General features: G+C 37.5%; 1 protein-coding gene and 1 long non-coding RNA gene across 7 annotated transcripts in view; one reads left to right on the top strand and one right to left on the bottom strand.

Moving 5' to 3' along the window:
- The window catches only part of Kcnq5 (potassium voltage-gated channel subfamily Q member 5), a 561,250-nt gene that overhangs the window by 228,806 nt on the left and 315,081 nt on the right, over positions 1-17,363 (top strand). The window lies entirely within an intron of this gene.
- The window catches only part of LOC116088236, a 76,644-nt gene continuing 73,083 nt past the window's right edge, over positions 13,803-17,363 (bottom strand). For all 3 annotated transcript variants that reach the window (XR_004117831.1, XR_004117832.1, XR_004117833.1), the window contains exons 6-9: positions 16,175-16,394; positions 15,594-15,842; positions 14,244-14,360; positions 13,803-14,011 (exon numbers count right to left, since the gene is read on the bottom strand). This is a non-coding gene — a long non-coding RNA (uncharacterized LOC116088236). The remainder of the gene's footprint in view (positions 14,012-14,243; positions 14,361-15,593; positions 15,843-16,174; positions 16,395-17,363) is intronic.

The following is a 17,363-nucleotide window of genomic DNA, read 5'->3' as shown; positions in this document are numbered from 1 at the left end:
ATAATTTTATGCTTTAGCCACTTGACAGCACCGTCTTTGCAACAGTCATGTTTCCTTTTTCTTTTTCAAACTATTTTTTAATTGAAAATAGATTCTCCTCTCATACAATACATCTTAAGCACAGGTGCCTCTCCCTTCATTCCTCCCATCTCCTTCCAACCTTCCATCTCCCCAGATCTCCTCCACTTCACTTTCCTCTTCAGAAAAGAACAGACCCCCCCAAGACACAACAACTAAACATGATAAAATGAAACATAATAAGGCAAGGCAAAAAGCCCTCACACACAGGCTGCATAAGATAACCCAAAAAGAGTAAAAGAGTCCCAAGAGCAGGCAAAAGAGTCAGAGATACATCTGTCCCACAAAAACACTGAGCTAACAGTCACAATATATATGTAGAGAACCTGTGCAGGCCCTGTGCTTGCCCACTCAGTCTCTGTGAGGCCATATTCCCCCTGCTTAGTTAGTTCAGTGGGCTGACTCAGGAGTTTTCTCAATCCTCTCTGACTCCTGCAGTCATGCCTCCCTCTCTTGCATGGAATTCTCTGAGCTCTGAGTGAAGAAACGCAGTGGAGATCTCCAATTAGGCTCTTTCTTTGTATAATGTCTGGATGTGGGTCTTGGCATCCACTCCCATCTGCATCCAGAGGAAGCCTCTCTGATGAAAACTGGATGAGGCACGAATTTAAGAATCTAACAGAATATCATAAGGAATCATTTACTTGATCTTTTTTATTTGTTCTAATTGTTTCTACCCTAGGTCTCTGTGCTACCCAGTCTCTGTTTCCTGGACAGTGTCAAGCATGGGCTCCCTTTTATGACGTAGTCCTCAAGTCAAACCAGACATAGGTGGCCATTCCCACAAGTCCTGTGCCATCATTGCCTCCATCCATTTTGCAAATGGGACAGGTTATTGGTCAAAGGTTTTGTGGCTGGGTTGGTGAGCTGGAGAGGTGGATCAATAATTAAGACACTTAATGCTCTTCAAGAAAATCTGAGTGCAGTTTCCAGTTACCACATCTGGAGGCTGACAACTACCCTTAGTTCCAATTCCAGGGGATCCAAAGCCTTTCTGGACTCCTTAGAAACTTACACACACACACACACATAAAACACACACACACAAAACATACACACTCAAACAACACACACACACACACACACACACACACACACACACATATATATATATATATATAATAAATAGATCATGTTTTACACTGGTAACCTGCACAGAGATCCAAAATTGGACTAGTGGGTATGATTTTTGTGCAGTTAATTTCCCTCTTAGGGGCATCCTTTCTCTAACAATCTGGGCATTTTGGCCTGCCTCCTGATCATTAGCAGTATTTTTACAAAACAAAACCTAACATCTATTCCCTAGGTTGATTCTCACACCTATAATCAGAGCAACTTTGGAACCAACTTTGCTAGACTTCTATTGCTGTACTAAAAACTCCTTACCCAAAGCAACTTGGTGAGGAAAGGGTTTATTTCATCTTACAATTCTCAAATCCCACACAATCACTGAAAGAATTCAAGGCAGGAAGCTGGAGGCAGGAACTGAAACAGAGGCCATGGAAGAATGCTGCGTACTAGTTTGTTCCTCATGACTTGCTCAGCCTGATTTCTTGTAGGACTCAGGACAATTCTTTCAGAGTTGGAACCATGCAAACTGGGCTTGGCCTTCCCACATCAATTATTGATTTTAAAAAATGCACCACAGACTTGCCCCCAGGGCAATCTGGTGAAGACAATTTTTTTTTTCAGTTGAGGTTCCCTCTTTCCAAGTGATGTCTGTGTCAAGTTAACATACATCTATCCAACACAAGAGGCAAAGACAGAAAGGTTACAAGGCCTCACAGCCTGTTCACAGCTAGTCTACAATAACAGTGATATTGCTCTGTGATGGCAGAGTGCTTACCTAGAATGAATAATATTGGGAAACCAGTCCCTGTCACACAACCAGCACAATAAGACTGCTATCTACATTATGTAGAAAGAAATCCATAGAAACAAGAGGGGGCTAGCTTCTTAATTTATTTTGGAAGAAGAAATCATTTAAATTTGTGTTAGATCGTTCACTTAAAATCCACTTTTTATTTCGTGATATAACACATTCTGACTCTGAAAACTCAGTAATAGTTTCTGGGGAACAAATGCAATATTGCTATTGTCTTTTATTTCTTCCTGTTACTGCTTTTTGTGCATGGGAGAGATGGGTGTTGAGACAGGATTCTTCCCTGTATGTAGCTTTGGCTGTCCTAGAGCTCAATCTATGGACCAGGCTGGCCTCGAAATCACAATGACCCACCTGCTTCTGCCTCTGCTTCTCCCTCCCCCTGCCTCCTCCGTGCTGTGACTAAAGGCATGAACCACCACCTACTTTTCTGTTATTTTTTGTTGGAAGACCTTTGCAAGCAGGAAGGAGGATGTGAGAAGAAGACACAATCTAAGAGAGGTGACTAATGAAACTCAAGACAATACCATCTTTGCAGGGACTGGGTCATGCCCTCTAGGAATTGACCTCCTAGTTTACTTAAATGTTTAAACATTGTAGACTTTGGGGAGGAAAGTCTCCATGTAACAATTCTCATCACAAAGCTTTAGGGCTGCCTGCAGGGAAATTCTCTTGCAAAGTAGCAAAACACCTGTGATCTTTACACTAATAATGGATTCTATTGGTTGATAAACAGAGCTCAGAGCTAGGACCTAGTGGACCTTATCTGTGATAAGCATAAGGATCGACTCTATTGGTGGAGGATCCAAAGTCCATGAGGCTTCTAGTAGGGATGTGCTCTAGTTAGTGAGAGACAAAGCTCAGAATATTGCCCTCAGGATATTATGGGGGCTTCAGGTAGAGGCTGGCCTCTAATAGAATATGAAGGCTCACAAGATTGTCCATTTCACTCCAGCATTCCAAGTGAACATCATTCTTATACTTCCTTTGAAGAAAATTGACCCGTGGGATTGACAACCCTACTTTCTTGAATGCTTAATCTAAAACCATACTTCCTATAATGTCCCAACTTTTATAATATATGTACATATTTCTCTCATAAATGCTGTTATGATATGGCTGCCAATTCCCTCATGATTAGAATTTGATAAACACATGTGTTTAGAATCAATGAGTAAAGTAAAAGCAACTCACTTGAAATAAAGATTTATTTTACTTGAGTACAAATCTCTGATGGTAGGAATTAGGAAAATGGTGCAAAAATATTGTAAATTCTGTTTGTCATGTTCATCCAAAAAGAGCAATATTTAGCCTAAATGAAAACCTAAAAGCAACTTGTTAGTTCACTAAATTAAGACATTGAAATCTAGACTAAAGCCAAAGAAATTGTCATAGTTCCTCTCATTCTCTGAGTGGCCTCTCTCCACCTGTCCCAGTCCTCTGACAAAGAGCCCTATAATATTCTTTACCTGGAAGAATCTAGGATTGGCCAGACATTAGTCTGTATGTAACATAACTAGAGCTTTGAAGAGATGAGTGCATGATCTGTAGGAGTTAGATGGCTTTGCACTGCTAGACTGAGAAACTTTTAACCATCAAACACTCAAAGGATAGCATAAGACCCACAAGCCTCATCTTCCAGGGAAGGAGGAGAATCGCATGGAAATATCCTTGGTCTTCATAGTTTTCAAGGGATGTGTGACAAGTAGAAGTAGATAGGGCTAGACGGATGGTTAGATGACTAGACAGACCTAAGAATTCGAATGTCATACTTATTCAATCAACATTTGTTTTGCCACATACCTTTTACCATTCCCTCTTCCTCCTAAAAGAAATGTTTCCTGAACATGTCTGAGTCATGACCTGCTGTGACATGCGATTAGCTTGCCTTGAACGTTAAATGTTCACGTTTTAAAATTTATTTCTTACTTAAAGTCGAAACAGATTCACGGGTAATTTCTATATTAATATCACTCAGTTATTTGCATTTCAAAATGACATTTGTTGGGAGAGAGCACAGAGGGTGAACTATCAGTTAAAAAAAAAAAAAAGGATGAAATGAATGTACTGAATTTATGAACACGACCTGTCTTCTCAGTCTTCCAGAAACATGTTGGTAATGACTGCCCTCAAGTTGTGATTATAGATGATGCTTGAAAGATGGACGCACACCAGAAAGATCTTCTTAGGCATGGTGTTATTTCCATCTTCTCGGAAATTCTACAACACTTGTATGTTTTGCCTTTCTGCATAGTTGCATGTGCTAAGTTGGTCAGACGACTGGCAATTAATAAATCCAAGACTTTCACCGAAGCCAATACAGCTACTTTACCACAGATTCCCTTCCCTCTAATTTGTGAGGAAATGTGAGGGGATCTATATTCTAAAGACCCTAACAAAATGTTTCCCCAATATTACTGTCTCCATCAAATGTTCAGGTTATATAGTCTATGATGAAACTGAGGTGACATGACCTGGAAATCTCTATGTTTTATGTTGAATTATTTTCATGTAAAATTAAGAATTATAGTGCCTACAGACACGTAGAACCTGACAAGAGGGCTCCTATACTGAAACAGATTTAGAAACGTAGATGACTTTTGTATGTAATGCTTCCAGAAATGGAAATTCATGCTGTTAAGATTAATGTGACAGAGTACCTTGGCAGGGTGGAGTCAAGGTAAACCGCAGAGCTTACCCTATGCAGCACACCTTATGGAAGAAATTTATTGGTGTGTGTGTGTGTGTGTGTGTGGAGGCCACCTTGCTGCAGGGACATGAGAGAGTGACTGAAAGAGACAGAGTAAAAGAGCAATAGAGCAGTCTATAGTGGCAGGGACCTTTTAAAGCATAGAAGCTTCCTATTTGGCAACTGATGATAACGTAGCAGCTGGGGCTGGGTTGCTGAAGACAAGCTGGAGCTACCACAGAGAATTCTTACGGACTCACTCAAGTATCTATACACTTACCTTTGTAGAATCACTGTACACTTACATTCTTTCCAGTACAGTAGATTTAATTTTCTTTCTCCATAAACAGATTATAGTCATGTAATTTTCCTACTCACCCTTTTCTCTATCGCTCTTATATTATAATAGCTAAATGAGCACAAGCCAATTTCCAGGGATATTCAAGTTAAAAGTTTTAGTCCTATTCTCTTATCAGAGCTTGCAAGATATGTTCTTTATTTGGATTAAATAACAATTAATGTCATTTAGAATTAATTATGTCACACCTGCCATGATGTTGCCCCAGATTTCACAACAAAGCAAACCAAAACCTCAGATTCTGCTAGGCAAACCAGTTCTGAAGTTAACTATACAGTCTGAGTGAGATTTCGTTTGTTCTCATCAGAAAGCCTACTCTGACCGAGTCCCCATCCTTTTATGAGCAGGGAAAGATAGAAATGCTTACAGAGTATTTCTGCTTCCAGCTTGCAGGCATGATTTATTACTGAGTGGAGTGGCCAGCACCATGGCTTTAACTGGCTTAGGAAAGCCTACCCATCGTTTCTCCTTAATCCTGTTAGTAGCTGTCTTAGCATTCAATTACATTTACAGGACTCTCAAAAGGAATAGTGTTTTACTACATTAAAAATAATCAAGAAATTCTTTTTTTTGCTAAGTAATAGGATGAACTCAGGTCCTTCAAATGAGACACATATTAAAATAGCAATTAAATAGCCACATATATACATTTTTACATTCTTTCTCTACCAACCCATGTATATGTAGCTGTGTGTGCATGTGTATGTGTGTGCATATGTATATATATACATGTATTTGTGTGTATATGTATATATGTTTGTACATATATGTGTTTATATGTCTAAACACACACAATTTCTAATTTTAAGAGTTAATAGTAAGAGTTAAAGCTGGGCAGTGGTGGCACACACCTTTAATCCCAGCACTTGGGAGGCAGAGACAGGCGGATTTCTAAGTTCAAGGCCAACCTGGTCTACAGAGTGAGTTCCAGGACATCCAGGGCTACACAGAGAAGCCCTGTCTCGAAAAAAAACAAAACACAAAAAACAAACAAACAAACAAAAAAGAGTTACAACAATGATAATGAATAGAGCTTAAAAATATATAGATGTTAAAGTCAGTCTTGGGATGAAAGCTACGTAGTGTATGAAAATAAACCTAAATTCAAATTATATGCTTATTATATTCATGCTGATTAATATAATCCTATCAGCACTATAATCATAATTTAAAATTTAAGCCGGGCGGTGGTGGCGCACGCCTTTAATCCCAGCACTTGGGAGGCAGAGGCAGGTGGATTTCTGAGTTCGAGGCCAGCCTGGTCTACAGAGTGAGTTCCAGGACAGCCAGGGCTATACAGAGAAACCCTGTCTCAAAAAACCAAGAAAAAAAAAAAAAATTTAAAATGAAAATGTTTTCCTCAATACATAATGACAAATATTCTAATAATACCAAAAATAATTTGCCTCACTGTATTCTTCATAAAAAATAAAGGAATATCATGGTTTTTCTTTTCTAGGGAACAAATTATGAATCCCACTACCAAATTTTTAGCAAAGGTAGATAGACATTGTGTTACTTATTGACGAAAATTTAATGAAGTGACTTCACTTCATCTCTGCAGAAGCATAAAAGTATACCGAATACCTTAGAGTCAAAAGGGCAGAAAATTGTAGACATAGTGAGAAATACTTCCATGAACTTGGTAGACTATCAACCTAAGTATGAATTGTGGGTGATTTAATAATTGCACAAATGATACTTTTCCTGGGAAACTGATTTTCTTCTCAAATGATGAAATTACCAGAATCAAACCAGAAACGTCTGTTCATTCTCAAGTCTAATAGGGAGTAATTCCATGGGAAGGAAACAAAGCAGCCAGCCTTGGATCAGATGAGTAATAACATTAGAGTGGCCACATCACCTCTGTTTCACAGAGCTCCAGTGTGTGAGCCTCCCTTTTTTTTCACTGTGCTGAAGAACCTAAGTCTAGTCCACTAATGAGCAGGATGCAAACTCTCCCATATGCATTAATGCATCACATTGTTCTGAAGCATCTATATTTAACAGATTACTTAGAAAGGTAAATTGACTATAAATATAGTCAATATATATATATATACATATATATATATATACGTGTGTGTGTATACATACGTATATACATACGTATATACGTATGTATACACACACATACGTATATATATATATATATATATATATATGTATATATATATAAGCAAATTCCTACAAAAAAAGTGGTGTGCACACCATATACAACCTCTTTTAAATGCTGCTATGCACAATTCTTTCGGTTCTATTTCAAAGATGAAAATATTTAGGGAATCAGGTTTTGGAATTCCCTGAGAATCTCATAGAATATTTATCTTCACTGATAGAAAGTCTTGGGTAGAGTCGAGTTTCATCTTTATAAGTACTCCCAAAGACATTGAGAACCATGTTTTATGGGTGAATTGTTTAATGTGATATAGCTTAAAACTCCATGCAGGAGAGGCCATTTCAAAAGAATCATTGAAAGTCAGCAATGGCCACACAGCCTTGGTTTTGTCATACACATGTATATGTATATATGACACATATTATGATTCTGCCACCACTACTAATTTAACCTAGTATTTTATTCAGTAACATATATTTTAAAGGTTTACCTTGCCTTTCCTCAGCCATTTTTGTGTGGTTATAACTATGACTGTACTCACAATAGCTATCAAATAATTTGCCAGATTATATGACAAGAAAAGAACACCCTCCACCTTACAATGGCTTTTCCTTTGGGTTTTGGAAGCATGTGTCAGTTGTGCAAAGTGGGGAGGGTATTTCCATGCTTGCATGCAATACACCCTGACCCTACTACTTTCTGCGGTAAGTACTTCCATGTTGTTCCTGTTCTCTCCATGAGTAAGGTCATTAATTTGGTTTCACTTAGGATTGTACAAGGAAGATTTTGTCCATGTTGGAGCTTTTGGTTCTGGGTTTTACAGTTTATTTTCAAATCTGCTTAAAATATCTTGGTTCAGCTACTGTCTTCCCCCCAAATCACTTCATTTTGTCCCTTTCACTGGAAGAAATAGCATGAACATCAAGATGTCACTCTGTTTGCTCATCAGACGTCGTATGTAAGGCACCATGGTGTCTCCATCCTTTTGTTGTTTTGTGTTAAAGGAAAATTATAATTTTAATTGCTCAGCAACCATATTCACAGCTAACCTAAATTGGGAATGTTTGAAGTTAGGTCCACATCACTATTTATACTGGATAGAATATTTCACTATTTCTGCAAGGATATTTATTCAAGCAGTTTCATGAAAGAGATATTAGTTGATTAAGATGAAGAAATATAATGGATAATATTATAGTCATCTATGTGCTTATTGCCCATAAACAATTTCTAACCTTTTGGTTCAATTGAGAATATTTGGGAGGGGGGAATTTTTAACAAGGGAAATATTTAAGGTGAAATGTTAAGTCTTATGTTTACTTCTCTCCTTTTTCTTTCTTTTAAATTTCATTAGTATGTCTATGATTACACAAACATTTAGGAATCATCTGTCTTGATGTTCGTCTCTAAACATCATAAATTAATTTCTGTTATGCGCTTTCATGTGACCTATCGATTTCCTTATTTTTCTTGCCTTGAGAAGGTACATGATGGTTTGGTATAGAAAATATCTATAGGTAGTTATTGATCTTTAAATATGAATCCTATTCAATTAAGGTTATATGTTAAAGTCTATGTTCCAAACTACTTAAAAATAAATCTAATATCTTTCAAGACTAGAAAATTTGTAAACTAATCAAATTTAATGTTTCTTGACTTGTGTTTGTATTATTTAGTATAGCAGTGATTAAAAATACTTTAAAAAGTTAGCAATCTCTGTTAAAATTGAAATTTTTATATAGCTGATTCTAATATCTCAAAAACCTAAGGGGCAGACTTCCTAATTCACACGAGGACAACATAATCTTCCTGGCTCTCAAACGTATCTTCTGCACAGCCAATCTAAATGAATAGTGCTAATGAATTGTGTTGCCTTGAGCATTTTATCATTGATTTAAAAGTTACATTGTGTAATGAAGAGCTGCAGGCAGTTAAGACTGCTGAGAAGAGTCACTAGTCCCCAGGAGTGAGACCCCTGAGAAGTTATCCAGTGCCAAGTGGTCAGCTCTAAACACATAGACATTCGCACGATACCAAATTGACTCAGATGGCTGTGTTAATATAAATATGCAGGCACATGTATCTATGAAATGATAATTAAAGAAGAGGTCATGAGTTAGAGAAGGAGTGGGAGAGACAGGAGAGGAGCCAGAGCGAGAACAGAGGGAGAGGACTAGAGGGTGGTAATGATGTAAATTCAGTAGTCATCTACTACAGTCTCTAAATAAATAAATATATAGGTAAATTAAATGCTCCTCTGTATTTTGAGACAATATCTTGATATCAGAGTCCTTTAAATGTTCCTCTTTCAAAACAGCACAATCAGAAATTAATGAGATGACTACAGACCATCCCTGAACTCTCAACTGAATGGAGGCACTTTAACAGCGAGCATTGATGCCGTGGCTCTATCATCTCCCTCGTTTTTTCCCTCTGTCAAGTGTCAAAATGCTTGCCACTTAAGCAAATGACCACTACACAAGCTGCATCCAAATAAAGCTTACACTTTACAGAATTAAGATATCTTTGTGTTTATAGAGTTAGAGTGCTATCCAGAGATTTGACTAAAGTAAGGGACATGGTTGACTTTCTTGCATAGCAGATCATGGAAATGGGAGTATGCATGTGTAAATCTACTACAGTGTCACCTGGCCTCTAGGAAGGGTTCTCCTGGCCTATCTTGTGGCTTCTCCTAATATATGTATGAATGTATACACATAGGCATCATGTATGTATATCTATATTTTTACTATGTATAAATGGTTTCTTTCAGGTGTATGCTTTGCCTGTATGTATGCATTATAACACATGTGTACCTGGTGCCTAATGGCAGTTGGAAGAGTGTGGAGAAATTCAGATCCCCAGGATTGCAGTTATAATTGAGTCACAATGTCCATGCTGGGAACTGAACCCATGTCCTCTGCAAGAGTAACAAGGGCTCTTAACCTCTGAGTCATCTCTTCAGCCCCCTATGAATTTGTCTTAATTGTCATTCTTTGCCTTTTTCTTCTTGAGATTGCCTACACAGTAATAGCCTTGGTTTCCTCCTTAGATTTTTAATCACCTTACTTTTCTAAATTCAACAAATGTAATTAAAATACCATACATTTAGTTTTAAATTCACAATATATTTTTCTGAAGTCACCAGTAAACTCCATAAATGCCATCATTTCCATGTAGCTGTTAGCATCTATTTTGAGTAACATTTCTAGACTCATGCTTTTGACTGGATCATTATTTTCTTTTGGGGTGCAATGTTATAACCTCAGAAAGCTTTTGTTGCCTCAGGCAGTCTCTGTTCTAGCACACTCCGAAGACATCATTCTTCTCTCTGGTAACTGTTCCTTCAAATACAATCTTATTTTCCAGCCTCGTGGTAGACAATTTATTTCTCTCCTAGAGGGTTGGATCCTTGGAATACAGAGTAAAAAAAAAAAAACTGAACAGGAAGGGTACACATCTGATTGTTAATTGAGAGAACTATAGATAGGGTGGTGTTTTTCTGTATAACTTGACATAGCTGGGAGAGACACTTTTTGAAATCCATATGATATGGTTTTTTAAACTAATTATTATATTTATTTACATTTCAAATATTGTTCCCCTTCCAAGTCTCCCCTCTAAAAATCCCCACCCCATATGCCCTACTACCCTTTGCTTCTAAGAGGGTGGATCCCCACCCACCCACCTACTTATGCCTGCTGCATCCTTCTAGCACCCCCCTTCTCTGGGGCTAAGCTTTATTTGGATGCAGCTTGTGTAGTGGTCATCAAGCCTCCATAGGACTAATTGCATTCCCTCCCACTAAGACTAGATAAGGCAGTCCTCTGCTACATATGCAGTATGTTCTGCAGCTGGAGCCATTGGTCCCTCCATGTGTACTCTTTGGCTGTTAGTTTATTTCTTGGGAGTTCTGAGGGGTCCAGTAAGTTGACACTATTGTTCTTCCTATGTGGTTGCAACCCCCTTCATCTCCTTCAGTCCTTCCCCTAACTCCTCTATTGGAGTTCCTGGGCTCAGTCTGATTGTTGGCTGTGAGTATATGCATCTGTCTTAGTCTGGTGCTGGCAGAGCCTCTCAGAGGACAGTCATACCAGGCTCCTGCCTGCAAGCACATTTTGGTATCAGCAATAGTGTCAGCATTTGGTATCTACACATAGGACAGATCCCTAGGTGGGGCGGTCTCTAGATGGCATTTCCTTCAGTCTCTGCTTCATGTTTTGTCCCTGATTTTCTTTTAGACAGGAACAATTCTGGTTTACAAAATTTGAGATGAGTGGGTGGCCCCATCTCTCCACTGGGGGCCATGTCTCTCTACTGGAGATGGTCTCTTCAGGTTCTATCTCCCTGCTGTTGGGCATTTTGGCTAAAGACATACTCATTGGGTCCTAGGAGCCTCTTGCATCTCTGGCATCTGGAGCTTTTATATTCATAACAGCATTATTTATAAAAACCAGAATCTAGAAACAAACCAGATGTCCCTCAGTTGAAGACTGAATACAGAAATGTGGTAAATTTACACAACGAAATACTAGTTAACTATTAAAAATGAGGAGTTCACAAATTTTGCAGGCATATGGATGGAACTAGAAAATATCATCCTATGTGAGGTAACCAAGACTCAAAAGGACATTCATGATGTGTATTCACTGATAAGTGGATACTAGCCCAAAAGCTTAGAATACCTATGATATAACTCACAGACCTTAACAAGAAGGAAGGCCAAAGTGTGGAAGCTTGAATACCACTTAGAAGGGAGAAGAAAATAATCACAGGAGACAGAAGGATGGAATAGGTGGGAGAGTGGAGAGGAAGGAAAAACAGGGGCAGGATTAAGTATGGTAAGAGACAGGAGAGAAGTCTAGAGGGCCAGGAGAACGAATAGAAAAATGTAGCAGTGGGGGCTGGGGAGCACTAGAAAGTCCCAGATATGTTTCTTATAATTTTACCTGTAACTTCACTTCTATTAAAAGTACATTAAACTTTTAATATAATGTAAAATGTCTTTCCTCCTCTCTTCTTCCTCCTCACATTCTTTTACCAGTCTGAATATGGCATTTTAAGCTGTCATATTGAATGATATGATTAAGTTATAAGATTATCTCTTTTGCCAAATAAGCTATGTTCCACTTAGATTCTGCAAGTGCCTCAGTTACACATGAACCTCCTCTTTCTTTGTATGTATCATAATTTTGCCATCATTTTTAATGAACAATATTCTTTCAACATTTTTCCTTTTTTAAATGCCTTGACTTTTGGAGGCGGTGCTGCTTTTCTGCTATTGGTGCTAGAATTTCTGTGTGTTCTAGTTCTGGAAGAATGGTTATTATGTTATAAGTTCTATACTGGATATAGACAAGCCATGTTTCAAAATGGATTGAATACTTGCATTCCCACAAGAAGCATATGAAATCTCATATTACAAGAATAGAGATTCTTGTAATCTCCTTTCCAAAACTGTATTTCTTGTCTCACTTCCGGGATTAGAGTCTCTAGTGCAGTGATAAATGGTAGAATTAAAAGTTTCCAAAGGGAAAATGGCAAGAACGGGGGAGAATGAATATTTGGGTTGATCTAAGTTTGTTGAACAGACAATAATTAATGCACTTGATATGATTACAATTGAACAAAATGACGGACTAAATGGTGGACTACCTCCTTCTTAACAACACGATATTGTTTTGAGTTTTTGTCACTTCTATAACAATAAATGTTCTCTTATTTTCCTTCTCTTCCTCCTCTACTCCTTTCTCCTGTTATTGATTGGAGAAAGTAAGGGTTCCCTGTCAGTCTTCTCTTAAAAAGAGACACTTTTGAAATCCCATTCATGCACTCCACTAGAGTTATCTAATCATTTTCCAAAGCCCCACTTCTTCGAGCTTAGAAGTTCACCAGGTAGAGGATGCCTGCAAGAAGAGCACAAGCACCCCAACTACAGCAGAAGAATTCATTGTTTGCCATTTACCCCCTCCATCCCTCCCTCTCCCCCTCCTCTCTCTCTCCCTCTCCCCCTCCCTCTCTCTCTCTCTCTCTCTCTCTCTCTCTCTCTCTCTCTCTCTCTCTCTCTCTCTCTCTCTTTCTCTCTCTCTCTCTCTCTTTCTCTCTCTCTCTCCTTTTTTCTTTTTCTTTTTTGAGATTACAGTGTAATTACATTGTTCTCCTCTCTCCTTCATTCAAACTCTTCCAAATACCCCTGAAACTTACTATGTAGCCTAACTCATTCTAAAAATCAACCTCTTGACTTGAGTGCTGGGGTTATTTGTATGTCCTCTCTGGCTATGACATATATCCCATTTTTCCACTCCATCTGGCTACCTTTGAGCAGCATCTAAGATCATAAATACTTGCATGCCTGTATTATACTTAGGTCTAGGTATATTAAGGGTTTTGTTGAGACTGTGAGCTGAGTCTCTTTATTTTATTTTATATTTGGCTGTGGCTACCATACAAAACACTGCTAAGTTTTATAGTTTTGGTCCGAAATCCCACAGCCTTTCTGAATTGCCTTATGAATTTTCATAATAGCATGCATTGTGCTGGATATTGACAATAGGATAGCAAGTCAATCCACTATGTCAGCATGTTTCTCCTCCTTTCCAAAACTGTATTTCTTGTCTCACTTCTGGGATTAGAGTCTCTAGTGCAGTGATAAATGGTAGAATTAAAAGTTTCCAAATGGAAAATGGCAAGAACAGGGGGGTAATGAGTATTTGGGTTGATCTAAGTTTGTTGAACAGACAATAATTAATGTACTTGATATGATTACAATTGAACAAAATGATGGACTATCCAGCCAGACACTACTGCTGCCGCTGCTGCTACTGATGGTGGTCATGATGATGACAGCCAATATTTCTTGACTTTTGCTGCATTTAGGAACTGTGCCTGGGGAAATCATATGAGGGTGTTAATCATTATTATCACCATTTTAGGAATTTATAAAAGTGAGGCTTATAGAATTCTTGTAATCTAGTTGTGGTCACACAGCTGATAACTGATAGATATGGGAACCAGCACAGAAGTGTTTCTTAGAGTCCTCAACAGTAAACCATCAACAGAAACTTTTTCTGTTCTCTGACCAAAATAGAGATAATGAATGGGATTCAATGGTATTTACCTGTAACTTCAGTTTTCAGGATGCTGAGGTAAGACCACTGTGCTCCAGAGGGCCAAACAAGACCAGATAGCAATGCCCAACTTAAGAAAATAGCAAAATGCAAATAATGGATGTCAACTGCAATATAAATAATTTTAAATACATTTTACTTCTTGCTTAAGTAGTTTTCTGTTTATGGAATAGACATGGTTCTTTGGGTTTATTCATGTCTTAACTATCATTGGTATACTAAATATGGGAGGACAGTCTAAGAAACCTGAAACAACATTTCTTCAAAGATGTTTCCATATGCTAAGGAAGATAAATAAGGATGTAACCAACTATAATTTCAGTTACAAATAAAGTAGTGTTGTAGGTAAAACTATATTTAGAATGTATAAGAGTCTATAAGTAGATTTCCTAGTGATGTTCTTTCTAGTTGGCCATTCTGTAAGCCAATCTATACTTTTTTTGAGTAATCTCTGACATAAAAAGTAAATATTGGTGTTATGAGAATGATGTTAGACATAAATAGATTTGTGTCCTTCCACAATGCCAAAATTTGTTGAATAATAATAAAATCACCTGCTACATTACTTTCTTTGGCAGCAATTTGCCAAGGAGTCTCAATTCCCTTGATACACAACAGAAGCAAATGCATGTTTCTTTACTCCAATCTTAACTACTAATATTAAGTCTCAGATCACATATTATACATATACATTACGCTGAATGTGGTCTATGCCTTCTGTTTGCTACAAAGAATTAAAGATGTCACAGCAGAGTTTACGCAGTTTAAAGAGACCTGAGTTCCAGAAGCCTGAAGCTAATATGGATGCAAAAAGAGTCTCTACAGGAGTAAGATAAATAACCCAGCTGGCACTGTACCCAGGTTGCTGCTGCAAAAGTCAGAGTTGAACCCAACTTCAGCACTGAGTTAAACTACAGAAGCAAGTCACTGGACCATGGAGGCTATAAAGGTAAATGGGAGGACCAGGTTCCTATGGGTCTATAGGCACTTGGGCAGATGACAATTTGAGTAGCCTATTTCAACAGTGGGGACCAAGTCTGCTATGCCTATGGTAAGAGTTAAGCTGAGCTGAAGCTCATGGGACATTCAGGAGTTGTCTGCTTGTTAGTCACTTGATGTACATGTGGCATAGTCATATTACAGGTTAGTGGAAGTCGCCAGGTTGTGTTAGGTTTCTTGTGATTTGGATCCAGGTAAGAGAGTTACACTCTTTCCTCTTTCTGGTGTGCTAGGAAATGTTCTGAGGTCTTGTTTCCCTAATGTGACTTTAACACATTCATGTGCTCTTAAGATCACAGTTTACATTGATAAATTTATATGGTAACACCCTTTTTACTTACGGTAATAACTCCTTCATCAGTCTGTGGCGTTGGAGTGCTCTTTATGTGCCCATCAAAGTACAGAGTAAGCCTTTTGCATTTTCCCTCAAAGTGGAGTCAAATGCTGCTTATAAAATAGAATCTCTCAGGCCAAGGCACAGCCTAAATAACATCATTTTCTACAATGTCTTATATCTCAGGACAAGCATGGTTTAACTTAAAAGATAGATGTGGACGTGTTTCACTGGCAGCTTCCCATGTACTTGACTTCTAAAACACGAACAGAAAAAAAAATATACCATTGAATAACATTTTTATAAATCGTAATTTCCATCTCAAAAGGCAGAATAGTCTAAGTTAAAATTTAAAATGCCACTATTATCACAGATATATTGAAACTCACAATTTTGGTCTTGATACACAAAAGTATCATGAGTAAAAGTAGACGTGGGTACTTCTAAGAATCATTTACATAAATGTTAGGAATGCAGAAGAAGGTGTGGTCATGAACTTGGAAAATATATATATAAAGTATATATACATGTAAAGTATATATACACACATACACACTTAAGTGCTTGTTTTCATATATGGATACTGACCACTTACATATCCAGGGCTCACAGAAGCCAGAAGAGGACATTTGATCCTAAGGATCTAGACTTTCCAAGAGAGTGCTGGAAATTGAACCAGAGTTGTATACAAGTCTTTGAATTTATGATCCAACTCTAGTCCAAAAAATGCTCTCTTGCAAAGGCCTAGAGAGCTGAGGTCATGGCTCAGAGCTTGTATTTTGCATGCACAAAGCCCTGGATTCAGTCTCTAGGAGAAAAAAAAAAAAACATGATTTAAAAATACAGTAATAAAAAGTTAACAACTTAGACAAGCTAGTCCTAGGTAAAGTTCCAAAAATACATAAAATGACATTGAACCCTCCCTTATACATAGATTCTGGCTCTGTATGTGTATATGTAGTATGCATGTGTATATGTAAGGAAATGTACACATGGATATAGTATAACATTTAGTGCAGAAAACAAAAGAGTAATTAAAAAGAATTCATAACAATAAGTTCAATATATAGTATACTTTGTGTAAGTCCTTTGAATGGTCTCTTAATATATATTTCCAATGCAAAGTAACTCTTTAACTAGGTGGTGTTCCTATGCAATTTTATAAAAGCCTGTTGTCACCATTCTTAGAGATCTGAATTTTAAACTATGTTTCTTATTGTTTGAACATTTCTGTAGGTGTTAGCTCTTTGTAGGCACTATAAAAGAGTTTATTTTAGTCTTTAAACATGGGTTTTTGGTATCCAAATAATAGAGTGAGGCTATTGTTAGAAATATGTTTAAAATAATAATTTAAAATTAATTTAAAATAAAATTTAAAAATGTACTGTATTCCTGGGAATATCAATTTATTGTCCCTTAATTTCAAAAGGTATTTTAAATTGCATTATTTTTATTTGAAAGTAAAGGTCCCAAGTAACATGAAATAAAATATAAGCACCTCTTAGTAGGTAGCATACTCAAGGAAAACTCAAGACACCAATATTGGGCAAAGCAAGAAAGTTAGAATAAAAGATTAGAAATTCTGATCCAATTTATTTTTCTTGTCTTTAACAGGCATCAGTTATTCTAACCATCAGTATGTTAATTCACATAAGGAATTTAGGGTCATTGTGCTTATTTCTAAAAATTGCTATTGTCTTCTTAGGGCACCCTACCTACTCTAGGGATGGCCAGTCTCTCTCTCTTTCTCTCTTTCTCTCTCTCTCTCTCTCTCTCT

This window comes from Mastomys coucha, unplaced genomic scaffold (assembly GCF_008632895.1).
Source record: "Mastomys coucha isolate ucsf_1 unplaced genomic scaffold, UCSF_Mcou_1 pScaffold14, whole genome shotgun sequence".
Taxonomy (NCBI): domain Eukaryota; kingdom Metazoa; phylum Chordata; class Mammalia; order Rodentia; family Muridae; genus Mastomys; species Mastomys coucha.
Note: the sequence above shows the minus strand (reverse complement) of the source record. Positions and strands in the feature narration are given on the sequence as shown.